The sequence below is a fragment of the Grammomys surdaster genome, unplaced genomic scaffold (assembly GCF_004785775.1).
Source record: "Grammomys surdaster isolate TR1022 unplaced genomic scaffold, NIH_TR_1.0 138, whole genome shotgun sequence".
Lineage (NCBI taxonomy): Eukaryota > Metazoa > Chordata > Mammalia > Rodentia > Muridae > Grammomys > Grammomys surdaster.
The window spans coordinates 4,729,834-4,755,139 of NW_021604596.1; the positions used below are offsets into that span (position 1 = coordinate 4,729,834).

At 42.6% G+C, this 25,306-nt stretch overlaps 1 protein-coding gene and 1 long non-coding RNA gene across 4 annotated transcripts in view; one reads left to right on the forward strand and one right to left on the reverse strand.

Annotated features, from left to right (window-relative positions):
• The window catches only part of Maml2 (mastermind like transcriptional coactivator 2), a 326,128-nt gene that overhangs the window by 25,148 nt on the left and 275,674 nt on the right, over window positions 1-25,306 (reverse strand). The gene's annotated exons all lie outside the window — the stretch shown is intronic.
• LOC114617721 overlaps window positions 1-25,306 on the forward strand; it is a 48,942-nt gene that overhangs the window by 17,145 nt on the left and 6,491 nt on the right. For both annotated transcript variants that reach the window (XR_003710863.1, XR_003710862.1), the window contains exon 3: window positions 24,506-24,634. This is a non-coding gene — a long non-coding RNA (uncharacterized LOC114617721). The remainder of the gene's footprint in view (window positions 1-24,505; window positions 24,635-25,306) is intronic.

Sequence of the window (25,306 nt, forward strand, 5' to 3'; positions counted from 1 at the left end):
GGACAGAGAGTCAGCAGACACTGCAGGTTTGATGGGTTTGAGGCCCAAACAGTTCTTACTCAGCTTTTTCGACTTCACTGCAGATGGGTTAAGGGGAGGGATGGGTGACACATTGACACTAACAGTTATAATCAAGTCATAAAACACAATATAAGTTACATTTTACAGACATAGTAAAACAATGGTAGCCATATTTATTTGTTGGAGGAGGCAGAGAGAGAAAGAGGAGGCAGGGAGAAAGAGACAGACAGACAGAGTGAGAGAGATCGCTTTCTCATCTGAAAATATCACCCACACTCCTTCGTCTATATCAATACTTCCACCTACATGTGTACATCTTAGAATAATGATACAATAATGCATAAATCCACTTCAAGAATAATTTTTTGAATTTAAAAATACTACTTTCCTTCCTTGAAATGCTTGTTAGTAAAATGAAGGTTTTTAAATGCTGTTGTAAAAATCTACAAGCCAACTAATCAACAATAGAATTAATTTTTTCCTTAACTTTAAAGAAAATGTCAAGAGAGACTCCAGCCTTTTATGGAACCTTTTAGGGTAAGGAGGAATTTGGCTTGAAAGTCACAATTCAGTATCTTATTAATAGACAATAGGAGGAATGGGGACATCAGTTTACATTTTGTTATCTGACTGTGAACTTGTTGAATCTGAAAAAGTTGCCTGTAGGTGTGTGTTCATGTGCTGTCTGTATACTTCTGTGCTTCGTGTATACTTTCAGAGTGTATCTTTTTTTTTTTAAAATAAATCACCTTGATCTATTTCACTTATTGTCAGTTTTCTAGACTTTGTTAAAAATCTCATATCAACTGAGCCAAGCCTAGGGCTTGGCTAACTGTCCTTTCTCAGGCTCTGGGGTGATGCCTGAGAGCAGATCTTTCCCAGTCTCTTCCTCACCTCCAGCAGGCACTGTGAGAGCACTTTCAAGTTAGCCCCACTGGGCAAACGAGCACTGTGCCTTCCAGCCACTGAGGATCGAAAGCAATCTCATAGCAACAGACTCCAAACAGTCCCTCATTACAAGTCTGCCCAACAACCAAGTCTTCAGCCAGAACAAAGGTTGACAGTGATTAATCATTAAGTGGCTCCTTGTTCCTTGCTGCACGTGTTCCTCCAGCGGAGGCAGGCTGGCAGGTTTCCTGTCTCTGAGCTCTACTGTGCCCTGCCTGAAGGGACTCTCGGGCAGCCTGCTCTCAATTCTCATTTCCAATGCTGCAGGCATCGGCGGTTGCTCTGTGCAGTGTCCTGGCTCTGATTCTGAGCCTGGCAGACTCTGAACCGATGCAGGGGGCCCCACAATAAGTTGTTCACTTCATATCTGCTTACTAGATTATGCTCAAGCATGGTGGAAGGAACTGATTAAACACCGTTTTCTAGAAACAACCTTGGAAATCTGATCTTTTAACCTACCACTGATAAGATGATATTCTTCAGTCCTATGGTTGGTGAGCATGGCTACCTTCAGTAACACTTCTGTATGGAAACAGCTGGGAGGCTGATAAAACATCATGCTTAAAAGCAATCAAATCATTTTCAGGAACCCTCTTTCAGTGTTTCACAAGGCAGCGGAGTTGTAGGCTGAGCAAGCCTCACTGTGAGTGGCCTCAGGCAATGTAATGTCATAGTGACATTGTGGTCTCCTGTCTTTCTGTGTTTCTGGTCCTGGGCTTAGGCACCATGGACCTGTCTTGTGGGTCTTATGGGGACTTGAAGAATTGTTTGCCCTCACTTTTAACACTGAGCTTGGAGTCATGTGAGGCAGGACAATAGATAACAAATATAGTTTTCTAAAGGATGAAGGACAAAGACTAAAAATAATGGCAACAGCAAAAATAAGCAAGGGAAACATACTGCTTTTCCAACAAGCAGGGACATTTAACTATGAAAGGAGTTGATCCCTGAGAATTCTTTATGTCTACTCAGGTCTCTTTTCAAGTTAACTAGAATTGAGTAGTGACAGATTTCCAGAGAATGAAGTAGACTTCAATACCTCCATCCACAGTGAACTAAAGCAGAACACTAAACAGCAAGTATCAGCTGTGTACTTGGCCCTGGAGTACAGAGCTGTGATATGGCAAGACTGGTACCAGATCAAGCCAGTTAATGCTCCAGCATGAACAGAGGAGGCACTCATGAGACCCACCCCTAGCTGAGAAGCTTTGGGCAGGTCATGGCTCCCTGGGGAAGGGCGAATCCCTTTTCTTCAGGGGTGTGGTTTCTCCTAAGTTGCTCATACTGTACTGAATGGCCCTGTGCCCATGCATACGCAGAGCCCTAACTGACCTCAGTGACTTATCAAGAAGGAAGAGTGTGAGAAGGGAGAAAACATGATCTTAGGAGGGGCTGGAGGTCTGAGACAGGAGGGGTGAGTGGATATGATCCAAATTCATTGTTTCACATCTCAAATTGTTAAAAATATATAACTAAAAATATATATATAAAGGAACCAAACGGAAGGACTACCTCAACACTGGAAACTTAGGTAAGAGGGAGCACAAGGTGGTTACAGACTCATGAAGATCAAAGCAGTCTGATGAGGAGCCCTGTTCAGGAAGCAAACGTCTCTCAACCTGAGCCTTCCAGAATCCACCTTTAAAACTAACATCAGTGAGCTTGGACTGTGGAAACAAACAAACAAACAAACAAACAAACAAACAAACAGGGGACTGTAGAAAGATGTGTTTAGGTTTTGACATGGTCATGGATGATATTTTAAAACCATTCAATCTGGATATGTTGAGTCAATTCAGTTTACTGAATTGACTGTTTCATGTTCTAATTGGTGTACTATGTCTCTCTAGTTAAGACAGATTGGCTTATGAGTATACTTTAAAACAACAGTTGGATTGATCTGATCTTCCTAATCTTTTCTAACTAGCATCCAAGCCTGTGTTATGTTGTGGGTGTGGTGGATAATCTTCACTGTCAGCTTGACTAGATTTAGGATTAACATGGTAACACACCAGTAGGTACATCCACGGGGTTATCTCTACAAAGTTTAATTGAGGAGGGAAGTCCCATGATAATGTGGGCAGGGCCATCTTATGCATTGCAGTTCTGGGGCAAATAGAAAAGAGAAAGGTTGCTGGGGACCAGCATCCATCTCCCCGTGCTCCCTGACTGCAGCTGTGAAGTGCCCAGTGTCTCACAGCTCAGCTGTCTCAGCCTAGCCTGCTGTGATGGACCTTACACTCAAACACTGAACCAAAATAACCCTTTCTTTTGTAAGCTGCACTTGTCAGGTATTCTTTTTAATAATGAGAAGAGTTACAAACAGTGACTTATGTCAATCTTCAAATAAAGATCTAGATCAGCCATGATGGAGACTCTGGAACTATGGTCAGCTAGCACAGAGCATCAAAACAATTTCTAAATCTTGAGTAAGCATATCTGGTGTTCAAATACTGCTTCCCTTGAGTTGTTTATCCACAAGCATTAATAATGGCTACCATGTGTTGGAGATTTGCAGATTCGTCACTACTGACACTTTACAAACGATCACACTGCATGATCAATAAAGTCCATGAGTGCCCCTCAGTGCTCCCTTTTCACAGATGAGAGAAGTGACACTTGAGGTGTTACTTCATTCACTTAGCAAGCATCACATCAGAGATACCAACACAGGCAGCCCTGTGCTGGGGCACAGCCCAGAGAACTGTCATCTAAGACAGGAGATAATAGAGGATGAATTCAGCTGAAGTTTCTGTTATAAAGCAGGGGTCGACCTACATGACAGGCACACATAGGGAAATGCAGAAATATGAAGCAGTGTAATTGAAATATTGCATATGCAGTTGGCATACAGTCTGCTCTCCATATTAGAACACATAGGTGGATTTTTTCCCCCGAAAATCTTAGTTTCTTTATCTGTAAAGGGAGATGATGCCTAATCTCCAGGTAGAAGCAAAATAGTTTTTTCTTTTTTCATTTTCTTTTGTGACACTGAGGTTGATCCCACAGTCTCATGCTTCAGGCCTTAGAGCAAAGCTATACATCCAACCCACATAATGGCTTTTTGCTGCTTTGTGGGTTCTTCTTTCTCCACCTTTCTCCATCTCTTTTCTTCCACCCTTTCAATCCCCTAACACTAAATAAAAGAAGAAAAAGGATAGAGAGGAAAGGAAAGAGATTCCAGGATAAAGTTAAGGGTAGGAAAGGGGAAAGGTTGTTGTTAGACTCCATCCTGCTGACTAGGGGCATCAAGTTTCGTGGGGCAAGTTTGATAATACAACAGGTAACATAGTAAGAGTGACCAGTGAAGTCACAATCATGCTCATGCAATCTTGGCTGCCACCCTCTGTTTAGAAACTGAGTTGAATATACTACCTACAAATTTGGCTGCTAATACAACAACAACAGGTAATAACTTACTGGGAGTTCTCTGTATAGAACTCCAGGGTAATAACTTACTGGGAGTTCCCTGTGTAGAACTCCAGCAAGCACAGACAAATTTTCTATTGACTGCTTAGAGCCACACATAGAAAATGTTTTGGAGAGAATCTGGTTGCTTCAGAAGCAGCTCTTGGATTTCCTTTGGGCTAAGATAGCACAACTTGCTAAGTCCTGGATATAAATTTCAGTCACCCATTACATCTACTTCAGTAGCCAGATGCTAATGATAACACCTAAGTAAAAGCAGATGACTGGGTTAATAAGCTACTAGAAACAGTCTAGATGAAGGCATGGGTCACGTTTACAAGATGCGACTTCTCATAAGATGTGGTTGTAATGTTGGTTCATCTTAGAAGTAAAACTATTATTTAAGACAACAGTCCAGGACTGGTGACATGGCTCAGTGATAGAGGCCCTTGCTACGAAGCTTAATGAGGTGAGTTAGATCCTAGGATCCCACATGATGGAAGGAAAGACTCAACTTCTGAATTGTCTTCTACATGTATCCCTGCCCAGCCCTCAAATACAGCAAAGCCCACCCACAAATAAATGGGGGAAAGAGAAGTGGAATTGATAGACTGTATTTCTCTCCATATGTGTGACAAAAGAGCACAGGAGTCACCTGCTTCTTTATAAAGTTCTATGCTGTAGAGCTTTCTTTAATGAACAGATCTGTCCTGTCTATGACCAAGGTTGGAGGGACAAGTAGATGAACCTCTGAAGTAGGAGACAATTTGACTTGCAGATTGGTAAGAAGAAAAGAACACAGGCAAGAAAGACTCTTTTTGAATCTTACGTCACCACCAAACCCTGACAAAGGCCAGCTAAGTGTAGAAAGATCTTCCCCAAGCACATGTGGATAAAAGGCACATGCTGTAGTGTCCTCTTTTCTGTCCTTACGGCCCTGCACCTCCGTTCTCTGTAGCAGCTCCCTCCTGTCCCTGACTCTGGAGTCTTCTGTATGGTTCTGGTCTGATGCCTCTAGTTTTCCCTACTGGGGACTACATGACTCAGACTTATAAAGGCCTCCTTTTCCATACTAAAATTATCTATATTACAGCCAATTTCTCTTGCTTTGGGCCCATCAGTCTTGGCTCCTCAATCTTTAATGTGTACCATGTGAAGCACTCTGCAATCTTGTTATAAGGTAGTCAGCCTTATCTGATGGGTTTTGGTGAACAGGGCTGCTGGGGCTCAAACCACTGAGCTTTTGACAAACTCCCATGGGATGTAAGTGCTGCTGTCTTGCAGAGCACACTCAGGGAGGTAAAACTGAGTGGATGAACTCTTGAAAGTCATGATGGCATGGATTTATTGTATAACCACTTTCTAGGGCTGCCCGTTTATATATCAACCAGAAAGGTGACCAGAATAGGACTTCTGGGTCTCGAACTTTTGTGATGCTGGAAATTGCACCCAGAGCTTTGCCTGTTCTAGGTAAATGTTCTATGGCTAAGCTATGTTGTTCCCAGAAGTCACCTGGCCAGTGTGGCCAGGGCTTCTGGAAGAGCAATCATGGCTGTAGTTTCTCTTCCACTTTATTCCTCGACAGCTCAGGTCACCTTGAAGGTTAAACTTTATTGTGATGACTGAATTGCCACTCTTCCTGGCTGTCTGTCCCGGTGGTCTCCACGTCAGAGCCCTGTCCTGGATCTCCCTGAAGCCCTGAATGCCTGTTACAGTGAGGGAATGTGCCCTAGTTTCCTGCCTTCCCTGTCCTACCCCGAATCTGTGCAGTTAAATGGGCCATGTGTATCTGTGTCCCGAGTCATAACAGATGGCATCCTGGGATTAAGGTACAGAGAGCAGAGGAGTTGTGGAAGGATTAGGCCTTCTCCCTTATGGAGGAAGTGCTAGCAGAGGAGGAGGGGGGCCTGTTTGACAAAAGTCACTGGGCCCTGTCAGCATATTGATGGTTGTTGGGTTTATTTCACTGTCACTGTCCCTTGACTGTTTGAAGTTCCCATGAATCTCTATAGAGGAACGAACTCTAGAGTGAAGAGCTAGAAGGACCACACTTGGAGTGCAGCTGTGTGACCTCAGATAGATCAATTAACTCTCTGTGCCTATTTGCTCAGGTGTGAAATTAAACTGGTTATCTAGTATTATCTACAATGAGGGTGGCAGTGCCTCACAGGGATCTGAGGGAGGAGTGTTAGAAGAAGCTTTCAGCCTTTAGGAAAGGCTTAGTTAAATGAGGCCATGTGGTGGTAAGAAGAATGTTTGAAAGCACGGCAAAGGATTAGGCTGGTTAGTATTATCTTAACCTTAAAACCTCATGATTATAGTCTCTTTGTAGTCAACTAGAACCAGGCAACCATCACATCATAAAGACTCACAAGATTGTGCAAAGGAAAGAAACATAGTTAGAGCTGCATTTCACTTACTGAGGTAGAGAGTTCTGGAACCTCAGGTAGGCTAGGCTGGAGCACCCTGCAGAGGCTGGGCAGAGTGCACTTTTGCACTTGGGAGGACTCTTGGTAATGAGGACACTGATGAGAGGTGCTCCATACAAATTCATGGGGCAGATTTCCTTCAATGCTTTCCTCTCAGTATGCAGCCAATGAGGCAGACCAGGTCAGCTCCAGATAATAGAAGACAGAGTTTTGTCTCCTGATAGAGTTATTATTTGTGGATTTTGTCTTTGGGTAGTCTAGAGGCACCTGAAGAATGGGTCTATATTCATTTCTGTTCGCCCATTCACCCAAGCCCACAAAGAAGCAGCTGGACAAGATGTCCCATTGGAAAGCCTGAACTACCATCCCTCAAGGGACAGATTATATTAGAAACTCAGTAGGACACACAGGGGCCCTCACATCTCTGGAGCAGGATCTATGGGGCTGTGATGGATCTCAGTTGTCAACAGGAGGAGATCTAGAATCACATAGGAATTTTGAACACCCTTGAGGAATTATCTAGGGCCTGTTGGTGGTGAATAATATTAATTGAATAACATTGATTAGGGTGGTTAAATTGGGAAGATCTGTCCACAGCCAGTGGTGCCATTGCCCAGGCTGAATTCTCAGGCTGGGGATCCTAAATTGTACAGACAGTAGAAAGTGAGCTTGAGCACATAATTTCTTGTTCTGTCATTCTTGATTGGGGATGCAATGTGTCTAGCTGCTTCAAGTCCCATTGCCTTGCCTCCTCCACCTTAAACTCCAAGGCAAAATAATCTATCTTAAACTCCTTTGAGTGAGTGTTTTATCAAAGCAATAGAGATCCTCTAAAATGGGCTACTAAGGAATTGCAAGTTGATCCCATAAGCTCTCAAAGGAGGCCCTGGGGAGTAGACAGGCAGCCACTGGTCACAAGGCTTTTTCACCTGGGGGCAGTTTCTAATATCACTAACACTTGCAGGCAAAGCACAGGCAGAGTGTGGATGGTAAGCCATGAGAAGGGAAGAGGGTGAGAAGACACAGAGGGAAAGCCAGGTTCCTAAACTGAGCTAACTGTGACCAAGGCCAGAAGCACCTCTAAAGTGGATCTGCCTCTCAGGAAGTTGACAGACTAACTAAGCTCCCAATTCACTTGGTTGTTCAGACTTACGAAGAAAAGACACAGGAAGAACATGAAAAATGGAAAGCCCAGCAATCAAAGGTGCGGACCAGCTGAGGCAAAGAGGAGACATACTGCTTAAAGGAGATTTTTTACTCTGCAGGGGAAAGATGGCAGAAGGGAACTTCAGAGACAATGTGCTGACCTGGAGGAGTGCTGGAACTCTGTAGAGTGCAATTCACTGTACCTGCTTTTATCCTTCAAATTTTACCTTAAATGTCCCTTTCTCTGGTGGGCCTTCCCAGTCCCAAAGTTAGGCTGAGTACCCCGATAGTTTCCCCAGCTTCCTCCCATGATGACATTTTTCAAACCTTTGCCCCCCATATTTCATTGTCTCTTGTCCCCTTTAACCACTAAACTCCATGGAAATCGAGAGCTGGCTTTGTGACTCCTCAGTGGTCACCAAAGTATTTAGAATATAATAGACACTCAAATATTTATAGAATGAATAAATGAGTTAATATGTTACATTTTTCTTCTAAAAGAGAAAAACTCTGTACTTGAATTTTTAAATTTCTAGGCCTTAGAATTAGAATGGAGAAAGGAGACAGGTTAGAACAGAGATAAGAAGATAGAACTTATGTGGAAGAGGGAGACTATACCATGCCATTGAAAAAACGGCCTTAGCCATCGTGACCAGTGCTTCCGCAGCAGCAACCTCCCAGGTCTTACCCACATCAGCATCCCGTTACCATAGACTGCTAATACATGGACTGTCTTCTAAAAACTGTAAAGATGTTATCATCATATCGAGGGCAATATTTACTGGATTGATGGACTCTGAACAAAACAGAAGAGAAATCTTCAAAGCCAGGGGCATGCTCTGTCCAAACCCCACTTATTGTATTCTAAGCACTTTTTAAAATTGAATTTTACATTTTTAAGTGGATCAATTTTTCATTCCAGTCTGAAGGCCCTTGTCTGTTTCTGGAATTTGTAACATCTGCTAGGAAAGTGAAGAGTGAAGCTATTTTCTTTCTTTTTTTTTTTTTTTAAAGATCAAGTAATGAAAAAGATTTCTCTGTTGAAGGACTGTGGATTTTCAATTTGTTCCACATGAGACCATTTCAGGAAATTACCTTTTAACTGGTTCTCTTCTTGTTTGTGCAGCACTATTCCCCTGGTAAGAATGGACTGTGAGCTAAGAGGTTGGTTTTATACTGTAAAAATTCTGCTAGTCTAAGGACAATAGCTAGATTTCTAATGTTGCATCCTGAGGACACTGTCTACATGGGAGATCAGTTTTTTTTTCAGTTTCTAAAATGGGCCATAATTAAGACAAAACTATTCTTTCCTGTGAACATACTATAAAAGGTTACTTAAGCAATATAGTTTTCCAGCTGGAAGACACAGGTTAAGGATGGAATGAGAGAATAGCTCTCAGAAATGCACTGTGTTAGGAGACAGTGCTCATATCCCTGGTCCTAGATTCTCAGTGGATGGCAAACTCCTGCTGCTACTCATTCGCTGGTGTAAGGTTCCTGCTTTCTATTTTCTGTGGAAGCTTAGAGGCCGGTGGTACCGCTGTAGGGAAGGATGATTTGGGGGTAAAAGATAAGCTTGGGGATAAGAGCTATAGCATCCTGACAGACAGGACAGTCACTGTGAGCTTAAGGCTGGACTGGGCTAGGTAGTGAATTCAAAGCCATCCTTGGCTTTGTAGTGAGTTCAAGGCCATCCTGGGCTCTATAATGAGTTCAAGACCATCCTGAACTCTGTAGTGAGTTGAAAGCCATACTGGGCTCTATAATGAGTTCAAGGCCATCTTGACTCTGTAGTGAGTTCAAGACCATCCTGGGTTCTGTGATGCATTCATGATCATCCTGGACTCTGTAGTGAGTTCAAGGCCAGTCTCAGCTAGGTAGAAAGTTCAAGACAAGACCCACCATCCCATGTAAGAAAAGGAAGAAGAAAGAAGACAAAAAGTCACATCTAGAGAACTCTGCCTGTGTCAGAAAGGTGGCAGTGTGTGCTGGTAAGACTACAAATTGTTTCTTGTTTCTTTTTAAAGTTCTGCTATTAATATTTTTAAACACTCTAAGATTCATAAAGAAGAAGTGATTTCAAATATAGCTCACATTTTCTGCTCTTTCCTGAAAAAGTAAAGAAGGGGATATTTTTTACCAGCATATACAGTAGAAGCCACTGTGATTTATAAATGTGAATTAGTTTTGAGAAAAAAAGAGTAGGTCAACACTATTGCAAGGAACCTATGCTCCAGATATAGACTCATAAACATCAGGACAGTTGTCATATGGGACAAGGGGGAACCCATGAGAGAAGAAGAGAATGTGTAACACAGCTGCCACAGCACGCCAGTCTTCAGAGTGAAGTTCTTCATGGAGCAGAAGCACCCCCACAAACCTAGCTGACCCTGGTGTGCAATAGAAGCAGGACCCATGGCATTTGAGGCCCAATGGTAATGGTGTCAGAAGCACCGTAGATCTCCCTGAATGACCCTGACTTTGATTGATGCCCTATAGGTGTCAACAACAGAGGACTATCATACCCTCTGTTCATCCTTCTTCTGAACCCCATGATACTGCAAATTGGGGGAGCAGAGGTCATCAGAGATGAAGAATAATCCCAATCTGGGTTTTATTCTGGATCTGACCCTTTCTGTGGCATGGAGACAATGTTTATATGGCTTAGAGTTATCATGAGTACTTAGCAAGATAATCTATGCGAAAAGCAAAAGTCTGTCTTTTAAAAAGCTGATGCTATTATCATCAGCCTGCCTTTCTTCCACAATCTATTTCATAATGTTTCCTTTCTCCATTTTAGTAACTGCTGAAGATATGACCTTGTAAAATGTTCCTTTCTGTGTCTCATCCCACCATTCTACAAAATGGATGTTAGTGTCCCAACCCTGTTCACACTGGTGTGTGTGTATGCATGTATGTTCTACTTTCAGCGAAACTGATAATTAGTGTTTTCAAAGCTAATTAGTTATTAGCATATGAAAAGAAAAGAAAAAATATGATACCAGTGTCTTCACCGTGAGACATGTAAGACCATCACTCTGTCAGGCTGGGTGTCTGAAAGGGATGAGTACTCACTCCTTAACATTTTGATAACCAAAATGGTTCCTAGTGATTTTCTTAGAATATATCATTCAGAAAAAAAGTGTAAAAATATTCACTAGATAAAATGACTGCTTTGGGCACAGATAAGGTGCTTGACAACAGTTGCTTGGTTTCTCTCTTAAGTGACTCAGATCTTTGCACATCAGTATTTTAAGGTGTAGAAGTGGTCTCTGTCTACCTTAGTCCACCCATGTGTTACATTTCCTCAGCTCAAGAATGTCTGAAGCTGGGAGAGTGATGTTCACCTATAATACAGGTACTTGGAGTATGAGCAGGCGGTTCTCATCACAGGCCTCACAGTGAGACCCTGTCTTCAAATCCTACAAGAATAAGGGCTAACTGGGCTGCTCAAATAAGTAGGTAGGAAAATGAAATGGTGCGTCCTTGGAAGTCTGGAGCTTTCTTATCAAGTTATACATATAATTACCATATGACTCACCAGCCCCACCCTTAAGTATTTAGGTATTTATCTACGTGAAACAAAAACCTATGCTCTCACAAAGCTCAGATTGGCAAACAACGGACACATCCTTCAGCTGCTAAATGGATCAAAGCTACATTATAGTCATACAGTAGAATATCTCCATACTAAAAAAGCACTGAACCACTGGTATGTACAACCACGGAAGTGAATTCCAGAGATTCCGTGTAATCACAGAAGCAAGCTAAACACTCTCATCCTGTTGTATGGAATTCTACCCAATAGTGTAGGGGTGAGAAAGCAGGCCAGTGACTGAAGTCACATGATTCTGTAGCAACATGACAATGTTCTTGGTGCTGAGAATGTTCTCTGCCTAGATTGTGCCTGTAATAGCATGTTTGCGCATGCGCCAATATATGGGAAATGATAGTCTCAAAAGGTGAACTTCATAGTATATAAATGACAGCAGTTTTAAAGGCAAGGGGATGACTCTAAATTACCTATGAGTACATTCTACTTCTAAAGATAAAAAATTAGTACATATTCTGTGAATGCTTTCTTCCACCTGCAAGAACTATGTCAGTACAGCCTGGGGTGTCCTGCTGTTCAGTTTTGAGCTAACATTTTCCACTCTTACCTGTCCTGAGGGCAGCTCCATCTGCTACCTCTTCTCTAACACCTGCTCTGTACTATCTTAGTATGCAGCCATTTCTCCATGGTGTATCATCTTTAGGTTGTAAGTTCTTGACATAGAGAAGTATGCCCTCCCTGCCTCCACTCGTTCCTGCCAAAATGAGCATTAGGAAGACTGTTTGGGAATAGCTTCCAGGTTATGGCTCTGTGGGCTCCTTGAAGACAGGGATATGATTTTTAGCCAGACCAGTGCTCAAGAAGGGGTTTGAAACATGGGCCCCTGAGAGTGTGACTGTGCAATTTCTGTTTTGGATGGTGTATAGGGAGAGGAAGGGACATCTAGAGGCAGAGCTATGGCCGTGTAGAGACAACTGGACCACCTCTTAGAAACTCTGGTGACACAGAGCTGTGTCAGCCTCTGGCTTCTGCTGGCTGAGTCCCAACTCCTGTCATGAACATTATTCAGAGTACTTGGAAGGGAGATCCTCGACTTGGATCCAGCTGGAGTCTCCAGCAGGGGATGGGCTATAACATGGCAGGTTTCCGATTGTTTCTTAGGCTTGACACTGTTCCCAGAATCAAAGATGATGAAGGCTGCATTTGTTAAGCACAAGAACAGAGCACATTTTACAAAGGGTTTAAGGCAGAGCATTGCTTCCTTGTTATTCTTAGTCCTGCCCCTCCTGTGGTTGACCCTCCCTTGAATTTTCATTTCTTTAGGGAAGAACAATATTTCTTATGAGCTGTTTTTTTCTTAAATCAGACTAAGTATAACTACTTAACCGGCTTTATTAGATGTATTTATGAACTCAGTGTAATAATTATAGTCAAATAATTCAAGGCCCCAAATGCCCTATTGCTTTAGGTAGTTTGGGGTTGAGAGCAGGGGATTGGTGTTGTTGGATCTATGACAGAATGAACACTTGGGAAGCCAGGGTTTTATCTTCTATCTGAGGACTGACATACTGGCTCCAAGAAGTGGGGAGTCTGACTCGAATTGCCCTGTTGGGGTGGTTCTTCGAATACCTGGAGCTCACTAGTGCATGTGTGCATTCATGTGTGCATGTGTGTGTGTATGTGTGTGCATATGTGCATGTTCCCGTGTGCATGAGCACATGTGGGTGCTCATGTGTGCATGCTTTTTGTTTTAAAACCTTGTCAAAAACATTTTTTAATTGAACTGTTTATTTACAAGCTATTTCATTACCTTAGTGGCACTACTTCTCATTTAACACAAAACGATTTCATATAAAGTAGAAGAAGTCATAGGAACAAGACTGTAAAACTCTCCATGGGTACCTAGAATCACTTACACCATTTTTTATATACTTGATTAAACATTTAAAAATAATTTAAGCATGATGAGAAAAATGTAAAGGCTTGTCCTGAGGGCATGGTGGATGATACTTGTTAGGACTGGATTTAGACTGTTGTGAATTTTCAGTCACATTTGGTCTAGTTAGAGTACCAAGTAAGCAGAGCCCATACACAGTTTGATCTTAGGGCCAGTTCCTTCTGTTCATGTTTAACTACATGGGCTTCAATATTTGCCCTGGGCAAGAATGGGGACTATGGTGTACCTAAAAGACTTAGTTAAGCAGATTCTCAGAATTATCTGCCTTTTGAGTTGCTTGAACCATCCTCAGTGTCGAGGATCTGCTTTAGGAGACTGTCACCATGCATGAGCGATGAAGGTAAGATATACTTTCAGGAAGCATTGCCCAAGTTTAAGTTCCAGATAATCAAAAGAGTTTGCCTGACAAAGAGTCTCAGAATCCTGTGCAAGGCAGTAAGGAGACCCACAGTGGAGAACAGGGGAGGACATGCCCATATATGTCTCTGTCAGTGCAGATCCAGAGACAGAAGCAGACTGGCAAAGCCCTGTTTGAAGTTAAGTTTAAGTAATTCATATTTTAGCAATGTACTTTGGGCATGTCCACTATCTTGCAACAAACCTTTTTCGGAACAATGAGTTCTGTTGAAGAGAATGAAGTTCTCCTTTGGAGGATGTGGATTCCATGGAAGTCAGGGAATCTGGGTCCCTGGTGTTAGAGCATCTCACAGCTCTGTGTGGGCTGAAGTCACTGGGAAACAGCTACAGACATCCTTGTGGAGAAAACTTCAGCTAAGAATGTACCAAAAGGCCATGAGGTCTTACAACACAGAGACACAGAAGATGATGCCCCAATCTTCCTTCCCCATTGCCCCCCAACCCCCAGTCTCCGTGTTTTTTCAACATGAAGCTCTCAAAGACTCCACGGAGGAAGTCTTTCTTTACTTAAGAGGGCTTAAGGGGTTTCACTTGTCCTGAAACGCAACAGAAAAAAGCATCAGAACATTCAGGGTGGGCAGGGGAGACAGCTCAGTAGTAATGTGCTTGTCTAGCACATAGAAGGCCCTAGGTTTAACCTCAAGCACTGGAAACAAAAGCTATGTTTGCTATATGTAGCTATGTTGAAGTCACAAATCTTATGACTTAAACATAGACTTGTGACTATGAGTAGGTTTTATGGCCTTGCTGGTCTACAGCTTTGCTGTCTATGAGCTAGTGTTTACAATGCACACTCCTCAGCAGTTACACAGATGAGTTAAATGTGGAAAGGGTCCTGTAATGTGTGTGGGGTCCAAGGGACCATCAGAAAAAGGATCTCTCTGACTACAATAATGAATCTGGCTGCGCTGTGATATTTGGACTGCTGAGACAGGAGAATCAGAAATCCCTGGCTGACCTAGTAAGACCTTGTCTTGAAACACAAACATACCAGGGGGTGGGAGGGTTTAAATGAGATGGGAGCAGAGAAATTGGGGAGAGGAAGGGTAGGAGAGGGTTCACCAAAACTAAGTATGTATGAAAATGCCATAAGGGAATTCACAAAGAGACAAGGAAAATCCCAAAACAAGTAGCTTTTACACACACACACACACACACACACACACACACACACACACACACACACGAAAGCACCCTGAAAGCATCAGCATAACAACTTTTTGCTTTAATACAACATTCTGCTTATCTGGAGAATTTTGTGAAAAATGTAACTACTTCTCGGAGATGGTGCCCATATAGTAATCAGGAAAGAAACAGCAAATCTATCACCAAGCAGGTGGTTGAAGCCCTGTTGCAGGACACATCCACTAGGGAAGCACAGAATCCTGTAGTAAAACAGTTGTGTGTGCACAACTCTTTGCAACAAAGAAGAAAGAGGGCATGCTGAGGCACCATGGAGTGTTTAGTTCTTTTCACGTAGGGAGTGATTAAGTATTTGCTCATCTCCAACACTTGCGGGACAGCACTGACAAAGAGGACACAAGCATCACTCATTTCCCTGGGATTGGCTGGGTCACTTGTCTGGTCATGGTGGCAGTGGTGGTGAGAAACTCAAACAAGCCCAGGAGAAGATTTCAGGTGCCCGTGACAGGGTTAGCAAGAGTGGTAGCCTGTGGATTTGGGGTCTAATGTGACCCTTTTCTTATTTTGCCAGTGCTTAGAGAATTTCATATCAAAATTACATTGAATTATCCAGAAGTCCAGTTGTAAACACAGCACAGGCTGAGATGCCATGGCACAAATCACAAAGTTGTAAGCCTCCAATAATTTGTCTACCTTCAATTCCCCAGAACGGCAATACTTGTCTGCCATTGCTAGTTCCAGAGGTGTTTACCAGCATCAAAGGGCTATCTTCCCACCTTTGGTCCCAGCACAGAGGACTGTAACCCTCAGCACAAAGTATGGTCTTAAATGAAAGCAGAACAGATAATTTCAAATCTGATTCTGGAAATTTAATCAGAGCTCAGCACCAGCTAGGTTGTTCTTGCACTGTCACAGGAAGCCAAGGTACCTGGGTCCATGCCAGGGCTCACTGCCTGCCCAATTACCAGCTGCATGCTGGGATATCTCTGCCCACAAACCAAACTTTGGCTTGTTTTTCTTCACAGCAACTAATGTCTCAGGGGAAAAAAGATTGGCTTTGTAATTTCTCTGTTGCTTTTAAACCTGTAAAAGCTAAATGATACACCCATAATAACATAAGAACCACTGCTCCTTTTTCTTTAAAAATCACCAATGGCTACAGGATCATTGGCTAATTTTTTCTAAATGTCCAGGTATCCCATCCTGGCTACCTCTCTCTTGTACACACATACATTTAGAAGCAAAGGTACATTATATATGATTGTAAGACAGGACTTTATTGGATAGCTGCTTGCAAGTTTAGCTTTGCTGCTGAAGCATGTATCTGTATTTACTGGAAACCAAAGAACTGATAAACACTTAATGCTCTTTATTCAGGCAGCAAAGACCCAGGAGCAGCAACTGCCCAGTCTTCAGGCTATTCTCAGTCATGCAGCGCAGGACAGTTAGCAGAGTACACACAAGAAGGAAGAGACCAAAAATATCCAGCCAGAAACAATTGCATAAATTCTTGCTCTCAGAGGGAGTGTGGCTCACTCTGGTGCGGTTCACCCACAGATCCCAGGAACACACAACTATTGAGATCTCTCTGGGGATCTGAACCTTGTTCTTTGACTGTTTATTGCAAACTGTATAAATGCACCCTTTAATATTTTAACCCCCAACGCTAACATGACAAAATATTCCAAGAAGCAGCTTGGTTAACAGTATGAAGGTTATTAGATTAAAACTAGTCAGGATGCGATTGTGGAAGAGAGAGTAACCCAGTAAAGAGAAAGGTAAACATCTGTACTTTAGTTAAGAGGAACACTGGGACTGACTAGTACCTAGATTTTACCAGTAAAACTATAAGCATCTATTAGTACCTAAGCATTTGTGCAATAGAAAAAGATAAAAGAATTTGAGGAGAGCCGTCTAAATTGAATTCTACGGCACTCCACTGTCTCACCAGCAGCAATGTGTGTTGTAATTAGAGAATATAAAGTGGATTTTTTAAACTCATTTATTTATTTTACTGAGACTTGGCAACATCTATATTGTGTTATTTTATATATGAATGTATGTGCATATATTTATCTTTATAGCTGGTTGTAGAACTATTAATAGTGGGTGCGGTATAACTAGATTTTGTATTACTCAGTTCAGGATGCATTCTCCAAAATACATACTAGAAAGTGATGGTCTGAAGAAAGCACAACTGCTCATGGTCTATCTTCTGGCAAATCTCTCTCTCTCTCTCTCTCTGTCTCTCTCTCTCTCTCTCTCTCTCTCTCTCTCTCTCTCTCTCTTTTTGGTTCTCACCAAAGACCCCTTTCACTGGGACTGGAAGTCCTGCCCAGCTATTGGCTGAATCGGCTCTTTATTAACCAGTCAGAGGTAATGGAAAACAACTTTTACACAACATAGAGTCGTGAGATGATAAAGGCAATGCCAGCCTCCATACTGCCACCAGATCTCTCCGCACAGTGATCAGCATCTGAGTGCACAGTGCACAAAACCACTTCCATGAACACACAGTGCACACACCCAACACATCATCCTATGACTCTCTATCTTGTTCAGTTGCTCTCAAACTAGCCCCTAAATTTTGTATGCATTTCTCTATTACCTTATAGTCTCTTCGTCATACTGAAACATCATAGCCCTGCAGAAGACATGTATGTCTTCTTTACCCTTGCATATCCAGCACTGAGGATACAGCACCTAGCATTTTGCAGGCGCTTGATAAGTACATGTTGAATGAATGAATGACTAAAAAGAATTCCTTGAGAACGCTATTCTCAAGTTCTGGGCTTTATGGAGAAGATGGTATTTGAATTTGGGACTGAGATGCAGAGGTTTCTAACAAGTCATCTAAGATAAGAAAAAAAAGGTTAAATTGGGCTGGAGACGGCTCAGCTGGTAACTTGCTGGGCCATGCGGACATGAGGACTGGGGTTCCATCCTCAGCACACATGTGAAAAGCTGGGCACGGTGGCATTTATCTGTAACCCGAAAGCTGGGGAGGCAGAGAGGAGGGAACTTTGGGGTTTTGCATGTGTGCTACCTCACCTGGCTTTATGTGTGTTCTGAGAACTCAAACTCAGGTCTTCTTTCTTGTGCTGCAAGTGCTTTACCCAGAGAGTCACCTCCACAGCCCAAGCTTGCCTCTCTGTGAAGCTATTTCTCCATCTCTTTTCTTTACCCAAACCACAAAGCTCAGTTAAACCCTGGATAATGCAATGTTCACTATCACCTAATTCTGAACATTCTGCAACACAGGGGCAGCCGCTGACTTAGGGCTGAGTCCTTGGGTTTAAATAAAGACAGGTTTCCCTTAGATTGACTAGCTTATTACTTCATCTTCAGTTTGACCTTGGAAGAGAAAGGGCAGCAGCTGGTACTGGTGCCCTTTAACAGTCAGGGACACAAGAAGTCAGGTGTAGATTAGAGTTCTAACAAATCTTGCTCTCTTTCACAGAATCAGCACAGTGGCAAGGGAATAGAGGTCCAAGCAGAATGCCCATTCTGTGCAGAAACAGGAAGGTACTCCAAGAGGACCAGGGCTGGGGAAAAGGCTCAACAGGTTAAAAAAAAAAAGCTAGCTTTGACAACTCGAGTAAGATCCCTAGAACACACACATTAAAAAAGGCTCACAAAGTGGCTCATGTTTATAATGCTAGGTGAGCGTAGGACAATTGTCTGGAATACAGCAGCAGAAACAAGAGAGACCCTGAATCAATAATGTGGCAGGGGAGAACTGACTCCTGGAAGTTGCTTTGTCATCTCTACATGAGTTCTGTGGCACACCTGTGTCTTCACACACACCACTACCTCCCCCCACTAAATAAACACACTTATATATTTTAAAAGGGGATGTCATAAAGAATCCATCTAAAATTCTCAAGTGGCAGCAAGGAAAACAAATGTTGCCACCTGGGATACAGAGGAAGAGCCACTGGGAGGCCAAATGGACTTTACTAGCCATTGGTGGTAGACAAGGCTCTGGAATCTGTGTTCTGCACAGATGGCAAAGTAATTGGTGTGAAACACAGAAGGTTCTCCAGCCGAAAAAGAACAGAGTCGTGAGAAATCCCTCTAATTTCTGGGTAAAACAACAGACAGCATACAGACAATTGACTGTCTGGCTGAATATTCTGGGTGTGAAGAAGTGTCACAGGGTGACTGTTGCACACACAACACTTTACGAAGCAGAAACAGCTCTGGGTGATGGAGACAGATGCCTTCTTTCTAGGAACTCTGAGTCTAGGCAGTATTCAGATGCACCTACTCCTCACAGGAAGAAAACAAAAAGGACTTCTCACCCAGGCTTGCAGCTGGGGATTCTCTAATCATCTTTATAACTGTAGATCCTCTGTTTGACATAACATGTGTATATATAAGCTCACTATGGACTTGTAATAAGCAGACAGAGGTGAGCATCATTGTCTGAGAATGAAGAGATGAGGGAGGGTGACTGGGAATAACCATGGGTGTGGTGTCTGGAGGGAAGTTTCTGAAGTGATACTTTGTAGACAACGAGCATGTAGTTTTTGTTAGAAGTCCAGGACATTGTTGCTAGACAAGGGTTTGATAAGCAGTTAGATGCAAAGGATCTTCAATCCTAGAAATTCTGAGGTATCTCAGAATTGGACGAGTAAGCCATTGTCTACTCAGAAGAGTTTCAGAGATATGCTACAGGTGTCTGCATCGGGTTTTCTTGGGGTTTCACTGATGGCTTGGGTATTTTCCAGAAGCTGGGACCAAGCACACAGCCTTGTTATCACATCGCTTACTGTCACTCCTTTACGGGCCTGCTGCCTGAACTCCATCATTCATGGGCTATGGACCTATTCACATCCTCCCTTTCTTTTTGCTTGTCATGTAGTTATCAAGTGTGCACTGTGTTCCAAGCATTGAGCTAGGAATTCTCATTAAATTATAAATGCCACAGAAAGGAAAACCTTAATTTTGGTGCACAGGGGGTTTTCAATAAGAATAGTTTCAATAAGAATAGTCTAAAAAGAGTATGTCTAACAGCTGCAGAGAGCAGCTACGTAATTGAGTGTAGGAAAGAGGTTAGTCAAGAAAAATAAAGTCCTTTGGCAAGTTTATCTACTTACAGTTTTGTTCAGAGTTGAGTGTGGCTGAGCTCTTTAGAAATGAAAAGTGTTGGGAGAAAAAGAAAAAGATTTCAGAGACCCTGAAGATGAGTTTGTGTTTTCCTTTTGGTCTTCGTCGGCTATAAAAGACCTTCATGCTGAGTATTTGATTGGCAGGTGTGTCGTCCCTGATTAGGACCTCTCTTGATATATGGGCACCATGAGGACAGAAGCACAGGGTTGAGCCCCTGCTGAGGGAAGAGGGCAGGGCTGAACGACATACAGCCTGTCCTTCATCAAGCAGGCCTCATAACCAGGCTGGGAGACAGAGACTGGAGGGTAAGTCTGTGCTTTGGAAGCAAAACCTCTTTCTGATTTGCTCAGAGAAACCTCTGTGTGGAGATCTTCTAGTGAATGACTGTCTCAAGTCACAGGACTTTGTCAGGCCCTGCAGAGCTTTGTCTACACTGTTGGGAGGGAGAAAAGGTGGACATGAACAGGACATGAACGCTCTGTTGGAAGAGAATAGAGCTGGGCGTGCTAGACCTGGCATCTTACCATGCTGTGACCCTGGGGGCACACCATGCAGTCTCTGCTTCTTTATCTGGTTCTTCCCAACCTCAGATTCTAAGATTCTCCTCTCATGCTTTCAAAGATTGAGACCTTTAACCCTTCAACATTTCTTCCTTGTCATTAATAACTAGTTTCAAAGAGGGATAGCCAGCACCTGACACCCTTCATTCCTGTGGATAAATAAACAGGCATGAGAGCTACCCACATGGTCCTGTACAGATGTTTGAGGGAACTTGCCTTTCTGACTGTTTTGGTAAGTAACCCAAAAGTGAAATCACTAATCAAAGGCTACCACACAACACGAAAAGGAGAAAAAAAGCTGCATATGGGAAGCATCTTTGGGGATACAACAAGATTCTTTGATTCAGTTGAATTCATATCTAATGCACTGGTTCACAGAGCTAGCAGAATTTGCCAAAAGGATCTTCCCCTTCCCCATAGCCCAGATAACTGAGCAACCCTTTGTGGACAGGTGTAAAGATAAACCAAAATCGAAACTGGTGACTCAGAGAAGTTTCTGTAGCAACCTAGTGTGAGAATTTCCCCCAATCAGCTCTTCCCCAGTCAACTCCTTTTCTTCTTTCCTCCTGTCTGCAAACTTCTTTTTTCCCTGTTTCTGTGAGTGATTTTTGGTTTTACCATGGGGCAGGCTTTGGTTTCCCTAACTCTCATTTCTGTTAGGATACAGCCCTGATTTGAGAGAGAACAGAACCGCTTCCTTCTCCTTTGTCCTCCTGCCTGCAGGTAACACAGTTTGAGGAGGGCACAAGCCTGTTCCAGAGCTGTGGAGAGGAGAGGGCCAGGCCGGGCAGGAGAGCCCAGTCTGTTCAGCACAGGAAGGAGGCAGGGTGGGAGGAGCATATGCCCCCAGCTGTGCTGAAAGCTGGCCGAGCCCTGGAAAGTGCAAGAATGTGTTTGTGCTCATATCGAGGAGCTGGCAGAAACAGGCCAGCTACAGGACAGGGATGGAAGATTGTTTTGTTTTTAGAACTCAGGCTTAAAAATACATTTTTCTTTGTCAGCAAAATATTCAAGTTTCAAAACTATGAATGGTGTACTGCCTGTGCCAGAATAATGTTTTTTCTTTCACCTTGAATCGGTAACAGACTCTCTCCCTTTTAATTGAGGGACTCGGGCCTCAGCTTTGCAGTGTGGACCCAGATGATAGGCTTCCTGAGTGCTGGACAGTCCGACCCTCCAGATTTGCATTAGCAAACAGTCACTCTGTTTACTTGGGGGTGGGGGGGGGGAAATGTCCCTAGGGAGGACAGAGTGACTCTGAGCACAAGTCCAGCAAGACTGACTCTTTCCTTCCTGTTTCCTTCCTCCACTACCCCTCCCCCATATGTCTGTCTCCCAAAATCAATTGCAAAATATCTTCTAAAGGAGAGAATCTGTGTAAGGGAAGATTTGGTGGAAAATGTGACATCCAGGAGCTGCAACACCTATTTTGTCACATCCTGTCCATCCCCCACCCTCCTCAGATGCCCCAAAGGCCAAAGAACATGCACTAGTGTTCTCTCTAAATGTCTAGCCCCCATCCCTGATTTTATCAAGCAGCAAAGGTATTAGGTTTTACTCTTGATAAAGAACTTTTACACTATGACAAGGGCCTTACAATGAAAAAATCAAGGGGCCCTAGAAGAGGACCCCAACAGATGAAAAGCCAAAGTCCCATGTGGCACTGTGTGCCCACTTTGTTAACTCCTGTTCACTGCTGCTTTTCCCCAGGGCCTGGCATAGGAATAGCACTTAATATCTAATTTTAAAATAATGTTAGTTTCTGGATGAAAAAACTGCTTTCCCCCAAACACCCCTATTCTAAATTCCCTTTACTGTTATCACTTAACTGAATCCCCTCCTGGTTCAAAGTCAAGTCAGCTATACCTCAATTTCCTGCTCTGCTACTGTGGTAGGAAACCCTGGACAACTCCTCTCCATCCCAGAGCCTCAGTTTCCCTAATTTACAAATAGGACTCAGAAACTGATGTCACAGGTATGCATTGGGAATTCACTGTATAAGGCGTGTTCGTACTAAAGCTCAGCCGTAGCTGAGCACATGCTAAACATTCAAAGCTATTGGCTAGCTCTGTTTCTTCATCCTGGAGATGTCCCCTTCAAGTACCGACGAGTGACTTGGTTAAATCAAGTAGTAATACAGTAGGAGAAGAATGAGTTGAGTCTTCCATGCCCATTTTAGAAAATGTTGACCTTGCGGGTACACAATTAGATAATCTGGGATCTTTCAGAGTTTCTTAACTCTCCTGGAAGAACTCCAACCCCACATCCTGTCTGGGACACCCTCAGCACTCCATGATACCAGACCAACTGTCAGTACAAAAAGGAGGCCCGCTTGTGTGTGTGTGTGTGCTTGTGTGTGTGTGTGTGTGTGTTCGTACACATGCATGTGCATGTGTAGGTCTATACCTACCATGATACACATATAGAGGTCAGAGGACAGTTTTTGGAAGTTGGTTCTTTCATTCTATTCAGGGTATTGAATTCAGGCTTAGTAGGAAGCACTGAGCCAACTCACTGGGCCAGTGTCTCATATTTGAATGGCTACTAAGTAGTATATACACTGCGTTAATATTACTTCACCTTATTTAATGGGCAAGTCAGACTAATTTCTGTAAGTTAATGGAAAAAAAACTTGGATTGAGAAATAAGAATGCACAAGTACTCTATAAAACAATACCAATAAAGAAAACACAGTGAAGGCATAAATGGCACTCTTTGATGTTTCAGGAGACAATGTTTGAGAGGATGACACTGTTCTGATGAAATCCATCTCATCTTTCTGAGAAAACAAGTCTTCTGCACTTTAATTTAATTCATTCAGCTAAATTATTTTGAATATATTTTTTGTACATGTAGGTCATTTTATTCATGTGGCTATTTTCTGAGATAATGTGTTAAGAGGAACTGAAGGAAATGAAGCTAATTAAAATTTTATTACATTCACCTTCATAGAATAATTATATGATTGGATTTCTTCAAGTGTCCTAAAGAAACATTTATTTTTATCTGGCAGAACCGGAGGGTGTTTTCTTTTTTACCTTGTCTGAGATCAGTGTGGACTATAAGAGAATCCACATTTATGTATCCTGAATGTAACATGTCTAAGCCCCTCTACACCCCTCATGCAAGTCTTAACATTTACTTGATAAATAAACTTCCTAACTTAGAGCTTCGCTTGCTAGTTTCGAATGCTTTCATGGCACAGATAGCTGAATTAATCAGAAAGAAGTGGGAACGTGCTAGCCATGGTGGAAGGATTTAGTTTGATTTTTCATCTTGGCAGGAATATGTGTTCAAGAATGTTGTAAGTAGACCAAACATATAGTTGAAATTTTTGGAAAGGCTATTAGACCTTCCGCTACAATGAACCAGGGATGTGTCTAAGATCTCAAATGCTTTCTACCGATTTGGAACCTATTTAGTGTGTCTTCCAGATGGGTAATGAGTTGTAATTACTAGTTCCTTTTAAAGGGCTGTGACAAGGCAGGGTACAGAATGGTGGCTCTGGGATCTCTATTTTCTTTACTTTTTTTTTTTTGTATTTTAGAATCTTTTTGGGAGAGAGTCATTTATATTATAAACGCCATTTCAGAAAAGGTTATAAAACGGAGAGAGAAATTTCAGATGAAGTGGAATTTGCTCTTTGTCTGATGTATATGTTCATCTAAACTTAGTACTCTTTCAGTGAGTCTCTCTCTCTCTCTCTCTCTCTCTCTCTCTCTCTCTCTCTCTCTCTTTCTCTCTCTCTTTTTACAAAAGGAAGTAAATATAATTTTAAAAGCTAATGAGAAATCTTCTGTGCTTGCAGATGGGACGCCCAGGTGATGCTCTACTCATAAACTATTTCCACAAGGCATGATAGGATAAGAACACAGGCTTCAAACTTATGCTGTGCTGAACTACTTGTGGCTGTACCATGTGCCTCTGGTGAATCCAGGTAGGCCTTGTGGCTACTGTAAGGTTTGGTTCCTACTGAGAAACAGAGTTAATTCTTCTTAATTAACTTTGTGGGCCATACCTGTAATCCTAGCACTTGTGAGTTTGAGGCAGAAGGATTGCTGTGAATTTGAGGCTAGCCTGAGCTGCAAAGTGAAACCCTCTCTCAAAACAAACAAAATAATGGTAATTCTTGATGGTTAGAGGTGCGAACCACTGCATGCTGGGAAATGATTTGCTACTAAAACACATCTCTATCACCTCACACAAGCTTAGACGGTCAGACAATTTGTGTCTCTTATTTTGGGGTTCTCAGTAAAACAAACAAACAATAAATGGAAAACCCTCTTTAACTACTCTCAAAGATACTCCGTAGCTAATAACATGCACCATGTAAGCGAGGACTTCTCCGAGCTTTTCACTAAGTCAGTGGGATTCCAGCCAACAGCATTTGGCATCCATTTACACTCTATCAGAACAGTTACATCCATCTTAGATCTTCTACTGGGATCCTTTCAACTTCCTAACATTTTAGTCTCATTTCATCTCCCCTCCCCCTGCAGCAGCAGCTAGAAAGGGAAAACTAGAAAGTTCTTTAGGAGCGAGGCTCAGTGCTGAGCTCCTCTGTTCAGATCAAATAAGATCAGTAAAGTGGAAATCTGCTGTGTGTTTA